This window comes from Mustela erminea, chromosome 21, assembly GCF_009829155.1.
Source record: "Mustela erminea isolate mMusErm1 chromosome 21, mMusErm1.Pri, whole genome shotgun sequence".
In the NCBI taxonomy this organism is placed as follows: domain Eukaryota; kingdom Metazoa; phylum Chordata; class Mammalia; order Carnivora; family Mustelidae; genus Mustela; species Mustela erminea.
Window position 1 is genome coordinate 17,359,231 of NC_045634.1, and position 17,191 is coordinate 17,376,421.

Here is a 17,191-nt window from a genome sequence, read left to right on the forward strand (position 1 = left end):
TTATTTTTCCTTTGCCTTATTTAAGACTGTATATCAACAGGAAAACAATTTGAAGGTCATAGACAATTAAGAAATTTCACTAGAGTATTTTTTTTTTTTTTGAGAGAGAGAGAGAGGAGAGAGCATGTGCATAAGGAGGGGAGGATAGGTGAGGAATGTGGGGGGGGGTGGTGAGGGGAGAGGAGAGAGAGAGGGAGAATCCCAAGCAGGCTCCATGCCCCAGCTCAGAGCCCAATATAGGGCTTGATCTCAGAACCCTGAGATCATGACCTGAGCCCAAACCAAGAGTCCGACATTTAACCGACTGAGGCACCCAGGTGCCCCAAGACTTATTCTTTAGCTAGACGTACAGTAGATCCAACTCACAAATTTTAGGTACTCAATAATTACATCAAATTGTGAATTTTATATAGTAATTTTGATAAAACTGCTATGGCCATTTATGAAAAAAGAGTAGCCACAGCTAAAGAGGGAGAGGGCCACAGTAAGGGAAAGTGGATGGCCAGGCAGGCAGGGGGCCAAAGGGGGCATACAAGAAGAGGAGAATAGACCCCCTACCTGGCTTACCCAGACCCTAAGAACGGTCATTCCATCTTTAACAGGCCTCTGTCTGGAAGCTTCACCCACTTAGTAGTTGATCAAAGTCATTCACCTCCAAATTTTCAAAACCCCTGTTATCAGACCCTCTTCCCACAAAGGAAACTTGATTTTGTCTTCTCTGTCCAGTCAAGATCTACTTCGAACCATTCCCCCAGACTCTTTAGTCCCCAGATTTCAAATCTATTCTGTCATCATGACTAATTCTCCAAATCTTCTTCCTTCTTCCAGATCCAAATTAAAACTCTTACTTCCTTCCTTTCATGGTGTGAGTCCAGAATAACATGGCAACCAAGCCCGGGGAGCCATGGACCGACCCACCCTGTCTCTAGGACCTCCATTCAGTCCGCCTTATGTCACGTTTTCAGTCAAACCGCCTACCAGAACCTCTATTAGGTCACTTGCTTGATAGTTTCTCGTTCCTTTTAAAAGTGTTCTTAGAGGGAAATATTGCATCTTTGAAGCGTAAGGTCAATTTTATTACTCCCAGCTATGTGAGAAATTGATTATATTGATGTTGCTATTAGGGTATAGTATGTGACAAATACTGCCTTCTAAATTTACAAGGGCAGAAAGGAATGAAAATGAGATCTGGTCGTACTTTTACTTACAATTCACCCATCCTTCCTAGAATGGTCTGCAAAAATACGGATAATCCTTTTTCAATGTTTTCTTAAAGTAAACTTAGCCCTTTTTGGAAAAAAAAAATCCTTCTGTAAGTTAGCAATCCATGACACCAGTGGCTCTAGTGTTAATCTGCACTTTTATTATAGTGGCCAAAATATTCTTTGTGGGAGAATAATAGCATGCCCAAACCACATATTGTTTCTAGACATACGTAAAATAAAAACAGTCTTAGGGAACTGGTTTAGGAAATGTGGTTACAGGTGATGCTAAGATACCCTTTGCCTCACAGATATTTATAATTTGCAGTTAACATGAAATGTAATTGAATGTAATGGAAGATCATTCCAAAGACTTAAGAAATGTGCGGTTGATTGGGTAACACACTGGGAAAATTATAAAGTACGAAAAACTGTCTCTGGCGAGGTTGGCCTCTGAAGCCCCCTAGGATCTCTATGGTGGTATTAACGTGTCTTGCCACTAGATGGCGGGCGCACACCAAGCAGTGCGGCTCAGACTTCCTTTCAGAGATTTCAATAGCATCAACCATTAGCTTAACCAAGGCAATTATGAATTTAACTTCATGAACAATTTTATATAATTATAACTAATTATAATTATACAATTTATGTTATACTTTAGTGGCTAATGATTAATTAATAAAAAACCATATTCAGAAAATTGAAAAAGATTAAGAAAAATAGCAAATGCTATTTGGTACGATTCTACTTCCACTTCTTCATAGCTTGCATGAAGGTTAATTTTGTTAGAAATAAAACCGGAACTTTTCATTTAAATACATGTTGGCCTACATCAGCACCCCCTTCCTGGCCCCCAAATGGGAAGAACTCAATGTCTATGAACCCCAAATTAGGCAAATAATTCTACTCCATGGACTGGCAGTATCTTTAAGAAGTGACACCATGACAAAAGTTCAGTGAGAAATTATTTGAAGTAGCCATTATGGAGTCGAAAGGTCAATGGCGAACAGACCAAGGGCAACAGAATCCTGCAGCATGGTGGCAAGGGTCCAGTGCTGTCAAGGCCAGTAATGGTGTCCTCCTCAGACTGTTGTTGATGCCAGGATCTTGGCCATGCATCAGATTCATTGTGCTAGCTCAAGCTTCATTCTTCAGGCTTCCTGTTGATTCTGTTGGGTACCTATATACCTGCAAAAATATATTTGTGTGTGTAAGTCAACTAGCATTGACTTGTGTTTGCAACCAGGAATGTTAACTGGATCACAGTTTTAATTTCATTCTGCATCCCATGTTTTAACGGGTCACTTTCAGATCATGGAGGCTGAGGTGCTTTGAGAAATTAGGGATACAAGAACTGGGGACAAAGGAACCTATTTGGTGCCTTTCAAGTTTGTTTTTTGTTGTTGTTGTTGTTGGTTTTTTTTAGGTTTTATTTATTTATTTATTTGACAGGCAGAGAGAGAGATGGGGAAGCAGGCTCCCTGTTGAGCAGAGAGCCCGATTCAGGGCTCAATCTCAGGACCCTGAGATCATGACCTGAGCTGAAAGCAGAGGCTTAACCCACTGAGCCACCCAGGTGCCTATAGTGCCTTTCAAGTCTTAATATCTAGATCTGCACTGTCCAATAAGTAGCTATGAGCCATCTGTAGCTATTCAAATTCAAATCAATTTAAATATAATAAAATTTTAAAATTCGGTTTTCTTAGTTGCAGTAGTCACATTTCAAGTGCCCATTGCCAAATGTATCTAGCAACAACTGTATTGGACAGGGAAGATCTAGAACATTTCCCTCATCACAGGAAGTTCCACCGGAAGTTCCACAGAACTAACAAAACATTTTATCTTGTCTGAATATTCATGAGGCAGCCTTTATATTTATAAATGCAAGAAACAAAAAGGTTCTCTCTCTAGTTCTATCTCTACTGTTTTAAAGAAACAAAAACATGAGGGGTAGTAGAAAGTTGAAAACATTTTTTGGCTAATGTTAGGAGCTCTCTTTCTTTGAAGATGCTAAGTCTTAAGATAAGGAGCCAGATGGATCATAATCGAGAGGGAAGAGGTAACACTAGATATCCTTCAACCTGAGGCTACTGTACAAATGATTACTTTCGAAATATATGCAAGGAAAAATTTATCAGAATACCATGCCCAAATTCCTAAGCTTTCTTCCCGGAGAACTCCAGCCTTAAAGCACAAAATCATCTATCTTTATCCAGTGGGCATCAGGACCCTTTGTCTTTTTTGTTATTTAAGCAGATATCATGGGGGGCCCCCAAAATAATTGGCTATATTCAGCTCTGTCTCTGTCAAGCTGTAGGGGAGATGGTTAGTTGTGTTGGATTTTCTGTGTGGCAAATGTTGGGGGAGGTAGAATGAATGTTTCTTGCCTAGTGGTCTGTACAAACCCACATTAGCTCTGGATCAAGACATTCTCTTCTGCATAAATAAATAAATAAATAAATAAATAAAATTAATTTTTAAATGTTTAGGTTTACATTGATAAGTATTTTTAGGGGTTATCAAAGACTTTAAATGTAACAAAAATTAAGCTTACATTGCAATTTATAATTGTGGAAAGAAAAAAATGTACTAGGGTTTTCTCAGGCCTATGAAAAGAATGGGGGAAATGAAGAATAAATATTTAAAGATGACATTTAACAAAAGAAGCATGTTGACTTCAGATTTGTCATAGCAAAATTTTGATTGTCAGGATTCTTCCAACAGCTAGAATTTATCCAGTGTAAATTATGTCTTAGCACCAGAGTGTCTGAGTCTATAATTATTTTCAAGGGATACTTAGACATTGCAGATTCTAAAATTCTTTAGATTATATCCCTGTTTGTTAACACTTTCCTCCATTGGCTCACATCTCAGTCTCTTTGATGGTGGGTCACACTATGAAATGCTAGGATGGCAGTGGACTCGCAATGACTTTTCTATCTGGAATATGAGACACATAAGTTTTTATTTTTCAAACAATCAAAGTAGTGGTTGAGGGTCCCAAGTCCAAGACTTGGATTTTGTGCTTTGAACCAATAATAGGCCTGGATAATAAATTTTCATTCTTTTAAGCTTTCCTTGAATTCATTGAAATATTAAAGATAACATTTTTAAATTTCCAGATAATAGGAAAGATTTAACAACTTGGCATAGTCACTTTGTGAATTATTGGGAAATATATTAATTCAATTACAATGTAGAAATTACAGAGTTTTAAAATACTTTTAATGGGTAGAAAAGTTGAATTGGACTTCACACATGATGTGCTAATGAAAACCTTTCCAATGGTGAAGTTGGTGAATTTATCACTACTCTTTCATTAGAAGCAACTTGGATACAATAAAATACACAAATTGGAGGGCAAATTCCAGTGACTTAAACTACTTTTATAAACATCAATATTCCATTATTTTGTTAAATAGAACAAGTATTGCCATGACTTACACCGCCTCCAACACGAATAAAATATCTAGTTTGGCTAAAAGTACTAATTAATTTTCTTTATAAAAAGGTCAGTTATAAATAGCCAGAGAAATGTAGAAAATAGAAGCTTCCAATATGTTTACAAAATTTCGACATCATGAACCTATTGAGGCTGCTTTAGTATCAGCCTAGGATCTTTTCAAAATTCCTGCTGTTTAACAAATATTTATTGACCACCTGCTGTATGCCCAGGTAGTGGGGATATTCCAACTAAAGAATGTGGTCTCTGGCTTCAAGGAGCTCATGGGTTAGTGAGACCAATGTACAGACATTTTAAATAATAAGATAAATGTGCATTCAATACTGTCCCAAGTACATCTCTGGTAAAAGAGAATGTGTCTCAGGGTACCTGGAACAGTGAAGGAAGAGTGGAAAAGTGGAGTTTGCACAAAGGAGAAGTGGAAGCTTGTATCGTGGAAAAATGAAGGGATGGTTTTGTTGCCCAGGGAATGCCTTCTTCTCTTGAGAGTCCTATTTTGGGAACTAAAAGGGAAGGGAATATATGAGTCAAGATTCAGCCAGGAAAGCAAAACCCACACCAGGGAATCCAGTGGGAGGAATTTAATCTGGGAAATTAAATTTAAAAACGTTGTAAGGTTGAAAGAGCAACCATGGTGAGGGGAGATGAACACAAGGAGGTCACTATGAGCCCAGGACCCGAAGGACAAAGGGGAAGTGGTAGGGCTGGAGCCCAAGACGCTGGGGTCACCTGGTAGATATTGGGGACTACTGAGGTGATCTAGCCACTGCTGGAGACACAGCTGGAGGGACGGAAGAAGAGAGAAAGCAGAGCGACAGAGAATGAGGGAGAGAGAAAAACGAAATTTAGTTGGAAGCCTGATGGCAAAGGAGCCGGGGGAACTGTGGTTTGCAGGAACAGCACCCCGAGTGTCACGCAAAGCAAAAGAAGGATGAGGCATAATCTGAGAGCAGACAGAAACTGACCAGCACGAGGGAACTTAGAGGAACAGTCAAAAGATGAAGTAGGTGTCAGCTCATTACAACAAAAGAAAAACATCTTGGGTGCTGTTCAGAATTTGAAGTTTACCTGATCACTAGAGAGCTTTCAAACAATTTTAAAGCAGGAGAACAAACTCTGGGTATGAATTCCAGTTCTGCCACTTACCAGTTCTTCGGCAGGAGAAAAAAAGATACTAAATTTATGTTAGAACGATTCTGAAAGCAGTCTAGTGAATTAAGTGGAAAGACAGAAGAGTCTAGAAACTCTTCTTCCTGACCAGTTGAGAGGGAATGAAATCTTGAACTGGGACCATGACAAGGAGGAATGGAGAAAAGGAGACAGATTCTAGAAAAGGCCAGGGGGATCTGAAAAACAGGAAAGATTGGATTTCCTAGATTTTGGAGCCTGCAGAAAGGAATCTGAAGGCAGGCCCAGGGGGGCGCACGGGCTCAGCATTGCCACTGGGCTCACGGAGCACGGTAGCAGGGTCTGAATCCGTATTTGAGGTTCTGAGATCTTAATTTTCAGAATCCCCCTGCATTTCCTTCATGACTCCAGTCCGCTTGACTACAGCCCGCTACGGAAGACCGCACCTCTGGCTGCCTCCGCTGCCATTAGCCATAACGTCCATGAAAACGTCACTTCTAAATGAGATGCATCAAAGATCCCAGAGTTAGAAAAGTGGAACTGGTCATGTCTGCCATGGTGGGGCCTCCACATACCCATTCCATTTGGATGACATAGGGCATGTATGAAATTTTCTTTCGGAATTTTATCTGTCAGTTACTCCACGTGTAACCCTTCTCTTTCTGCTTTTGTTTTGTTCGGCTTAAGTTTGCTCCTTACACTGTGTTGGGGCTGCAGGTTTGAAAAGTCACTTCCTCGTCCTCCATGTTTAAGGTGAAGAAGTAGAAGCATTAAAGAGACTGACAGCTTGTCCAGGGTCACACCGTTCCACCATCTGGTCAACCAACCAAGACCCCCCCAAGCCTCCTGACCCCCAGACTGTTGTTCTTTGCTCTTAACTGTGCATCAGAAGGGATCAGGTTGGTTTCTTTTAAACTCCACATGTGGCTCATCTGATTTAAAAAAAAAAAAAATCATTTATTTATTTTAAAGAGCAAGAGAGCACCTGAGGTGGTGGGGAGCAGAGGGAGCAGGAGAGAGAGAATCTCGAGCAGACGCCCTGCCCAGTGCGGGCCTGTCTCATGGGGCTCGATCTCAACACCCTAAGATCCTGACCTGAGCCGAAATCAAGAGTCAGACGCTTAAGCAACTGAGCCACCCAGGCTCCCGGCAGCGCTCAGGATGGATAATTGTCTTGTCCATATATATATATATATATATATATATATATATATATATATAATCTTAAAAAAAAACTTAAAAAAATATATATATATTTTAAGATTTTATTTATTTGATAGAGACCTGCATAAGCAGGCAGAGGGGCAGAGGGAGAGAGAGAAGCAGGCTCTGCCGAGCAAGGAGCCCAACGTGGGACTTGATCCCAGGACCCCGAGATCGTGACCTGAGCTAAAGGCAGATGTTTAACTGATTGAGTCACCTGGGTGTCCCTCTCAGGGGATAGTTTAAGAAGCCAAGTCTGGGAAGTTAAAGCTCACAGAGAAGCCAGTAAAATGCCATCGTTAGACTTTATTTAAAGAATATTAAATATGCCTGGGGTGGTAAATAGAGTCAGGTAAAAGATTTAACTTAGCAAAAGTGGAAGACTCGCGTAAGGGAGCGAAGGTGCTGTTGGCATTATGGACAAGACAATTATCCATCCTGAGCGCGGCAGGTCACTCCACATCCCTGGCCCCTTTGCACCGTGTCAGGACCACCTCTTCTCAGCACTCTGACAAAACCATGCTCTCACTGGAGACAGCACCACCTTTGAGACAACCACTTTTAGACTCAAGTATAGTACAGAAGATTTTCTCTTAAATAGACAGTGGGATGTAGGATTATTTTGCCATATTGTTCATTCATATAGAAAAAGAGTACATTTATGTCAAACTGTATAATGAAACATTCTCATTTGGAAGAACATTATGTTTATTTCCAGAGATATTGAAGACAAGTTGAAGTTTTATCTTGTTTGCACTGCATGAACTTGGTCCTGTCTCGGGTGGGATGAGTCATATGACTGAAGTACCTGTGTTAAGAGTTTTGTTTACCTCAGATGGTTGCATCAAAAAGTCTGGGTGTGAATTCCAGCTCCGCTACTCACTAACTGTTTGATCTCAAACAAGGTACTGAAGGGCGCCTGGGTGACTAAGTCGGTTAAGTGTCTGCTCAGGACATGATCCCAGTGACCCGGAATGGAGTCCCATGGAGTCAGGCTCCCTGCTCAGTGGGGAATCTGCTTCTCCCTGTGCCCCTCCCCCTCCCCTTGCTCATGCTCCCTATCACTCTCGCAAAAATAAATATCTTAAAAAAAACAACTTATTTAAATTCTTTGACATTTCATGAGGATATTTCTTGTTTCCTCGAACAACAAAATGGAAACGCAACATGAGAAAGCCCTTTAATAAATCCGTTCATTTATCCATTCAACAAATTTTGATGACTTCCTGTGTCTGAGGTATTATGATAGGTAATGGATACATGGTGAGCAGAAAAAAATCAAACCAAACACAAGGAGCATGGTTTAATGAAGTTCATAAAGAAGTTCAACAGCAAAGAAAATGTCCACGTTTACAGCTGTTATTTGAATACGGATAACTTTATTAAGAGGTTCACTGGTGTGTTCGTTATCAAAAATATCCTGCAGGTTTATATACAGTCTAAACTTACATAAAACCCTTTTGAGATATGGACTTCCAGATTCAAGAACTGATCTGAATTGGGACACGAGGGTGGTTCAGCTGGTTGAGCCTCTGACTCTTGGTTTTGGCTCAGGCTATGATCTCAGGGTGTGAGGGATCTGGCCCTAAACTGGGCTCCCTGCTCAATGGGGTGTCTTGCTTGAGGATTCTCTCTCCCGCTCCCTTGGTACCTTCCCAACCTCAAGTAAATAAATCTCTAAAAAAAAAAAAAGAGAGAAGAAGAAGAAGAAGTGATCTGAATTGCCACGATCTACAATATGGGCAGTCTATGTCTAAAAGTGAAAATGTCCATAAGTAGTGTGCTATCTGGACATATTTATATGAACAGCTTGATGCCAAAATGTATATTCCTCAAACACTGATGTCAATTTTTAGTATAAACATATAAATTTTACACAAGAACCTTCTCACCAAAGAAGAGCATTGCCTAGCTATTTTAAATAATCTCCTGTGCTGGATGTTTCCATTTGCTCTTTCAGATGTGTTCTCTACCCTTCTTTGTGTTATGGGTGGCTCACTTTTTAAGGTCTGTATCAGAGGATTCCTTCGAACTCTGGATTCTGGTTGGTTCAATTAGTGGGAGGTAGGCAGGTGAGCTAGAGGGTCAGAGGATAACATGGGGGGGGGTGTTTGTTTCCCCTCCCACAGCCGGACACATGAAGAGCACAGCTTCTGTTGACAGTTCTCTCCCTCTTTGCCTCTTCAAGCCTGGAACAGGACCATCACCTAACTCCCTGGGGTGCTCAACAATACCATGTTGGTTTCCTTTATTAGATTCTTCTCCAAAACCACTTTCACCTATGTTCGCTTCCTTATCTCTTCCACCACTGACATGAGCCTTCACAAGCCAATCTATAAATCTGAGTCGTCTATTTTTTGCTACATAAAAAAGCACACCAATAGCCACTGAATCCTTATGGAGAAAGTCACTATTATCTTTAATTACCTCTTTCAAAATAAAAAAAATCACAATAGAATTATACATTACAGAACAATACATTTACAGAAAACTTGGAGATAAAGACAAAAATCTTCCAAGATCTCACCAATCACCACACCATTGCTGTTACTTTAGTATGTTCCCATCTGGTCTTTTTGTGCATATTTTTCAACGTACAATTTTGTGTTCTTTCATAAATTTGTCACAAGTGTTTTTCGTATTACTCTACAGGCTTCAGAATAATTTTAAATAGTTTCACCATATTCTATTTGGTAGAAATATTATAATTCCTTAAACCACTCCTCCATTGCTGAATATTTAGGTATGTTTTCTAATTTTTCACAGGTATAACATAACATCAATAGCTCACATAGCATTTCCCTTATCTTTTGTTATTTTCTTTGGAAATAGAAAAATTAAATAAAAAGTAAACTTTGAAAAATTATGCCCCTGCGGTAACTTTAATTATGTCCACAAACTCTCTGATACTCCTCCTTTCAAGAAGTAGAGGCCAATTCTCCTCCTGACTGTCGACTGGACTTAGTGACTCACTTATAATGAATAGAATAAAGCAGAATTGATGGTGGAAAACTTCAAAAACCGGGTAAAAAAGACACCGTGACCTTCTCTTCTCTCTCTCAGATCGCTTGCTCCGGGAGCAGTGAGCTGGCACATCATGAGCAGCCCTATGGAGAGACCCAGGTAGCAGGGGGCAAAGGCCTCCAGTGAACAGCACTAAGAGCAAGACTTCTTGGAATTGGCAACTCTAGCTTCAGTCAAGCCCTCAGTGTCTCAGCAAATGACCAATACAGCAAAGGTCTTATCTCAAAGACATTTGTAAGTGTGGCTTTTGGCTCGAGAGAACCTAGGAAGATCCGTAGGAGAGCCCGTAAAGTGTTAAAGAGAATTATCTTCATAGAAACATTGCTAGAGACAGAAACAGTAATACATGATGAATACAGTCCTTTGGACTTGCCGACTTCTTCAGTTGGAAACTACTGAGGAAATCACACAGCTGCACACACCTGCTACATTTCATGAAAAAGGAGGGATGACCAAGAGGTAGAACCAAGAGCCCATAGAGCCGAGCTCAGAGCCCTAGAGAATATTACTGCGCAGGAGTAAGAACGAATCTTAAGGAAGGACCTTCCAACATTTCAGCAAGGCTTTTGGAATTGCTATAAACCACTGACTCTTTTATTTGTCCCAGTTTCCTCCCTTTTAAACAAGAATGCCCACAATGGTTATCCTGTCTCTGTTCTACCATTGTATCGTGGGTGTGCGTGTGGCCGGGGTGGGCAGCTTGTCGGTGTTGTTCACACTTCTCAGGCTGAGAGGAGCTACACTGGACTCAACCCAAGGAGCCTCATGCATACCAGGAACTGATACGATGACAAGATTCTGGAGTTTGAGCTGACCCACTCGATTTCGTGGACTTGGGAAGGGTGAGTGTATTTTGCATGTGGGAAGAATGCAAATAATTTGTGGCCAGAGGATGGACTATGATGTTTTCCAATGTGTCCATAAATTCTTTGCTATTGTTCCCCTCAAGAGGCAGAGTCCAATCCTTGGGAGCGTGGTTGGCCTTACTGACTCGTTTCTCATGACTAGAATAAAATAGAAGTGAGAGAGGGAAACTTTAGAAACTAGGTTACAAGCCACTGTGCCTCTATCCTCTCTCTCAGATAGTTTATTTGGGGAGGAGTTAGCTGGCAAGGCATGAGCAGATCTATGGAGTGACCCACGTAGAAGCAGCAGTGTCCTCCCGCTGAGAGCCGGGACAGGAAGCTTTCCTGGAAGTCAGTCATCCTGTTGCAGTCATGCCTTCCGATGACGAGTCTTAGCTCACAGCTGACCGCGGCCCTGTGAGTGACCTGGAGGCTGACTTGCCCAGCTAAGCTGCTCTCAGGAATTGTGTGAGGTATTAAATATCTGCTCAGGACACTGCATTTTGAGGGCAATTTGTCATGAAGCAATAGATAACTAATATAGCAAAAGGAGAAATATTCGTTTGTAGCATTTGTCAAAAAAGTTCAAATATGAAGCCCTTCGTGAGCGTCCCAGTTTCCGATAATCATGGCAAACTGTTGCCACTTGAAGCACAGGGAAAAGAGCCACTGAGAGACAGAGGGAAAATAAGGGGGGGGGGGATAAAAGAAGGGAGGGAGAGAGACAGAAAGAAGGAATAAAAGGAAAAAAATACCAAGAGAGGGGCATGGGAAAGGTGACCCTATTTCCTGGTTTAGTCAGGACAGTCCCACTTTGTAGTGTTGTCTTCAGACAGTTACGACTAGAATCCATGGTCACTTTCAAGTGTCCTGGTTTGGATGAGAATTATATGACCCTGGCTAGAGGCCACTAGCTCAGCCTTCCCTCCACTGTTTCCTGTCTTAATATTCCATCTTCTCCCCATGGACTGTTGCCCCCAGAGTCTAACGTGTCAGTCTGTTCTGATAGGTCAACTACTGGCCCAGAATCCTAACTTTGCCACCAAACCACAGCCTGTCACCTGCCCCAGCTCTAGGAGGTAGAGGTCCCCTATGTCCATTCCCTGCGTTCTTACTTCAGTAAGTTTGTCACAGCAGTGAAGAGATCAGAGCAGGAACTTGGCACACCTGGCTCCGAATCTTGGTTGTATACTTACTGCTATTTGACTTTAGGAGATACTTAACTTCCTTAAGCCTCAGATACAAGCTAGGAAATAGAATATTATCTATACTCTTCTAGTGATGGTGAGGATGTCCATGAGATTGTGTACATAAAATGTTTAGCATAGTGCCCAACATATATATAGAAAAAATAAATATATTATATATACAAGATATGTAATATACAATAATATAATATATAATATATATGATTTATATATAATATATAAATATATATAAATATTATATAAATATCATAGATAGTATATTATATAGAATATTCATATTATATATTTATATTATTATATGATATACATTTATATGTTATGTAAATATATAATATTTTTATATAATATATAAATTTATATATTAATTATATATAATATATATAATAATATAGTTATATATAGAATATAATATAATTATATAATATTCTATATAATATAATTATATTATATTCTATATATATATATAGTTATATATAGAATATAATATAATTATATAATATTCTATATAATATAATTATATTATATTCTATATATATATACCAGATGCTGTACCTTTAAGCATTTTATATGCATGAAATATTTGATGAATTTATGTTAGCTATAATCTGCCCTTATTATCACAGAAGACAAATTCATCTCATTGAGGCTGAAGCACCTTAGATGTTGGGACATGTATATTACTGGGCAGCTCTCAAGTATGTGGGTAATTGTATCTATCAGTTTTAATATCAGAAGGCAGACACATGGTTAGGAAATGTGTTCTGGAGTAAAGTAAAAGGCAAAGACTGTATTTGCAACTCAGGCTTGCTATGCCTTACTTTGTTCATTCATTCATTCATTCATTCATACATTTATCCACTTATTCTTTCAACAAAGATATATTAGTTATCTACCCGTTCCCACATACTATACTAAAGACAGGATTGAGCAATGCTTTGCAACAAGAATAAAGATTTATTCCCACTTCTTCAAGGAAAACATTACATTTAAAAAAGGTTTGTGTGGGAATATGAGTGACTAGTGATCTGAAGCCAAATTAAAAAATACACACACACACACACACACACACACACACACACGTATGTTTTTCAGGATGACCAGATTTTATTTTAAATTAGCTTTGAGCAATAGAAGCAATTTTCTGCTATAAAAAGGGATGCATTTTAGCTTTTGACTTAACTTGATTTTTTTTAAACTAAGAGTGAGAAAATGTAAATTATATGAATATATAATTTGGAATCATGGAGATATGAGCAGAAGTTGCTGACAGGAAGACAGGATTTTTTTTTGGCCCCAGGCAATCCTCTTTTCTATTTTTAGGGAGAAAGAAAACTAGTAGACAGAGATAGTCCTAGGTATTGACTCTATATTTCACACATATACCATGAAATACTTAATAAACTTAAGAAGGTGCCTGAAAACCAAGAAAATTCAATAGATGAAGATGGTGACTACAATGAAAACAGGCAATACATACATAGGGTAGGTTTAAGGCATTTGGCGATATTATTTTAAAAATTTATTTTAAATATTTTCTTTTCCCTATTTTTAATTCCCTATGATAACAAGCACCATTTTAAACTTTTCAATAGCCCATGGATTTTTTACTTTTATTTTCATCTTCAAGGTCAAGTTTATGCACAAGTTACAAATGAGCTGATTTTAGATGAATGAGGGATATTATTTTAGGAATAATAATAACCAATATTTATTAAGTGTTTGCTAAACTGAATGCCTATAGGCATTTTCTCCTCTAGTTCTCACAAAGACCCCAGGACTCGGCCACTGTCACTGTCTCATCTGGCATGTGAAAAGGCCCAGAACTGGAAAGTGGAAGAAGCTTGTTTAACTACAAAGGTAGGTGGTGACAGAGTCAGGATTTGAACTCAGGAAGTCTGGCTCGAGAGCCATGCCTAGTGAACCACACTATTCTCAACGATGGGCTAAATGTATTTCACCTCTTTATGTATATTTTCCAATTTATCTTTTTTGAAAAAGTTATGTCTTCTTGGATTCTGCATTAAATCCTTGCCCATCTTTTTCTGTTCTATACAAGGATCATTTCATCTGATAATTATGCAAGTCCACACCTGTCTGCATGATACACTGACTCATTCATTTAGTTGAAAGGTAGTACCTAAGTTGGTTTTTCAAAATACATAGGAATCTAATTGAAAAATTTCAAGAATCATTTTAGTGAGAAACTAGTAGCGGGATCTCAAATACAGACAGCCTCACAACTGCTTTTCAAAAGCGCTGGTCAGCTCTACAGGCTCATCTCCAATGAAAATGCCTCTCTAGCCAGACATTGTATGACAGTTGTAATCACTGAAGTTTAGGATGCAAGAACCACTTCAGTGACTTAAACAATTGTTCTTATTCTTCTGTGTTTGAAGATGATGATGTGCCTACTTGTTATTGAATAGTGAGGTGACCAGTATGCTGGGTCAATTAAAAACCAAGTTGATGTCCCTATTTGCCAGCTCCCGAATTTTTTCTTTGTGGCTGTCACTCATCATTTCCTTCCTAATTTGTCTCCGGTCTCGGTTATCTGTTGGTCTTTTGCCCTCAGCCCTTGGCTCTGCCACACAGTTCAGGCTATGTTCTGTGTGTCCTTCAAACCCCTATTTTTACCTAAATAGCTTCTGCTTAATGTAAAATTTTTTTTAAAAAGTTATGTTTTGCTATTATTTATTCTTTTTTTTCTTTTTTATTTTTTAAAAATATTTTATTTTTATTTATTTGACAGAGAGAGATCACAAGTAGGCAGAGAGGCAGGCAGAGAGAGGAAGGAAAGCAGGCTCCCTGCTGAGCAAAGAGCCCAATGTGGGGCTCGATCCCAGGACCCCGAGATCATGACCTGAGCTGAAGGCAGAGGCTTTAACCCACTGAGCCACTCAGGCGCCCCTGCTATTATTTATTCTTTATAAATTACATTCTACTGGAGTGATAAAGTGTACCTTTTTAAAGTGAACCCATCTGGAATGTGGTTGCTAAGTGGAGTCCCTACGTGTTACTGATGAGCCATGAGGAACCCGGTCAGAGGGTTCACCACGACTGTTCTCTGGCCACCAGCTCTCTCAGAGCTGAAGGCTGCTTGTGGCCACACACTGTGGGGGGGGGGGGCGGCAGTGTAGGAGCAGCAGCCTTACCATCTTAATATATTCTTATTTTTTCCAAATATGAAATCATCGTCTCCATTACAATTTTGAGAAGAATCAATATCCACTACCAAATCGCATCATCTATAACTCTGTTCCTCATTTGTTGCTTACCATCTGGTATCTCACCAAACTCACAGACACGGTTGCACACTGGCCCAAATTTCCACAAACCAGGGAAGGAACGGCTAGGTTATTTTTGGAGCCATGTGCAAAATGAAAATACAGGACTCTGTGTTCAAAAAAGCACAAAAAAGGGCTAAGGTATTTAAGTCTAAAGTTCTTTTTTTTTTTCCTTCTGTTTTCTCTCTCCCTCAACTTGTCATGATGTTTTCTATGAGCTACTTAATGTCATGTTCAGTAAATAAAAATTAAAAATGTTAAATTATTGGGATGCCTGGGTGGCTCCTTCGGTTAAGTGTCTGCCTTCCGCTCTGGCCATGGTCACGGAGGTCCCGGGATGGAGCCCCACACCCAGCTCCCTGCTCAGCGGGGAGCCTGCTTCTCCCTCTGCCTGCCACTCCCCCTGCTCCTGCTCTACCTCTCTCTTTCTAAAATAATCATAATCATAATCATAATTAAATTATTAACACGGCTTTCCCCGTTCATGTTTATATTCTCCAAAGCCAGGTTTGAATACAAACAGAACATTCAGCTCCTATGTGGAATCATCAAAATTACATCATTCATATTTCATGGTACCTTGGCCGGAAGAGCGTATACCAGTTAGACGCAGGAAGGTGGTGGAGGAAGAGAGAGGGCTCCTCTAGCACGAAGCAGGTATCACACTCCTTCAGGGATCACGCATGTGGACGCTGGCAAGGTGAGCACGTGTCTCCGCCGCTGCGCTGGGACCGATCCCAAGACTCCCGGCGTTGCATCTGCGCAGGCGTCACGCTGCTCCGCCGGCCGGGATAGACCACCACGCTGCAGGTGGAGAGCTCCCCTGTGAAGTTCAGGCAGACATCTCGGCTTTCCGCAGGCCTGGTGCTCCAGCTCACACGGGTAGGCCACTCCAGAGGGTACTGCAAGCCCTGAGTTAGAAAGGTCTAAGTACTGGGATTAGGAGTGGGTGAAAGGCTGGTCTCCACCGAGCTGTGAACTCCGGCTGGCTACCAATGATGCATCAGGGCACTGCCAGCTTAGGGCAGGATGTCCTCCGCCATCCTAGGCCATCAAATGCAGTGGGATGTGGGTGCCCCGCCCCATTCCTACGCATACCTGCACCCGGGTCCCTGCCAGGGGGCTGGAGGTTGGAAGCAAACACTTGGGCAGGGCTGGGGAGGGTGCGGCTGGGCGGGCAGAGGATAGCCAAGAACCTAGCCCGGGGAGGTGCGGAGCGGGTGGGAAGGAGAACTGTGTGTGAGCTGAGACTCCAGTGCCCCGGCACAATCTCCATTGTCCCAGAGATTTCACCTGTAAAACAAAACTTCAAAGTGACATTATTAAAAAATTGAAGATGGTGACTAGAGACCATTAGACCCCAATCGTGGGGCCCTCTTGTCCTGGGTTTTGTGCAGCTATGTTGATCACATGACCATGAGGCCAGCCCTGCCCAGAAATACTATGAATGAGTTAGTTAGCCTGCAAGGTGGTAGGAGTAAACTAACAACATAGTCTTAAAATACACTGAAAATAACTTTTTAAAAATGTTTATTTTTTAAAATTTCTTTTCAGTGTTCCAGAATTCATTGTTTATGTACCACACCCAGTGCTCCATGCAATATGTGCCCTCCATAATACACACCACCAGGCTCACCCAACGTCCCATTCCCCACCCCTCCAAAACCCTCAGATTCTTTTTCAGAATAGAACTTTTCATTGTTCCTTCTCATGATTTATATTTTCTTTAAGAAAATTTAAGAAACATCTCACTCATGCATATAAAAATTCCCACAGGAAATACAGTCTTCCCCACTCAAACCATATTCAGTCTTTTTGGTTAATAACAAATAAT

General features: G+C 40.4%; 1 long non-coding RNA gene across 1 annotated transcript; it reads right to left on the reverse strand.

The window, feature by feature from the left end:
* Positions 1 to 1,341: 1,341 nt before the first annotated feature.
* On the reverse strand, positions 1,342 to 16,849 carry LOC116581746. Its single transcript, XR_004282208.1, has 2 exons — positions 15,937 to 16,849; positions 1,342 to 2,390 (listed from the first exon to the last, which is right to left on the reverse strand). It is a non-coding gene; the product is annotated as an uncharacterized LOC116581746 (long non-coding RNA).
* Between the last annotated feature and the right edge of the window lie 342 nt (positions 16,850 to 17,191).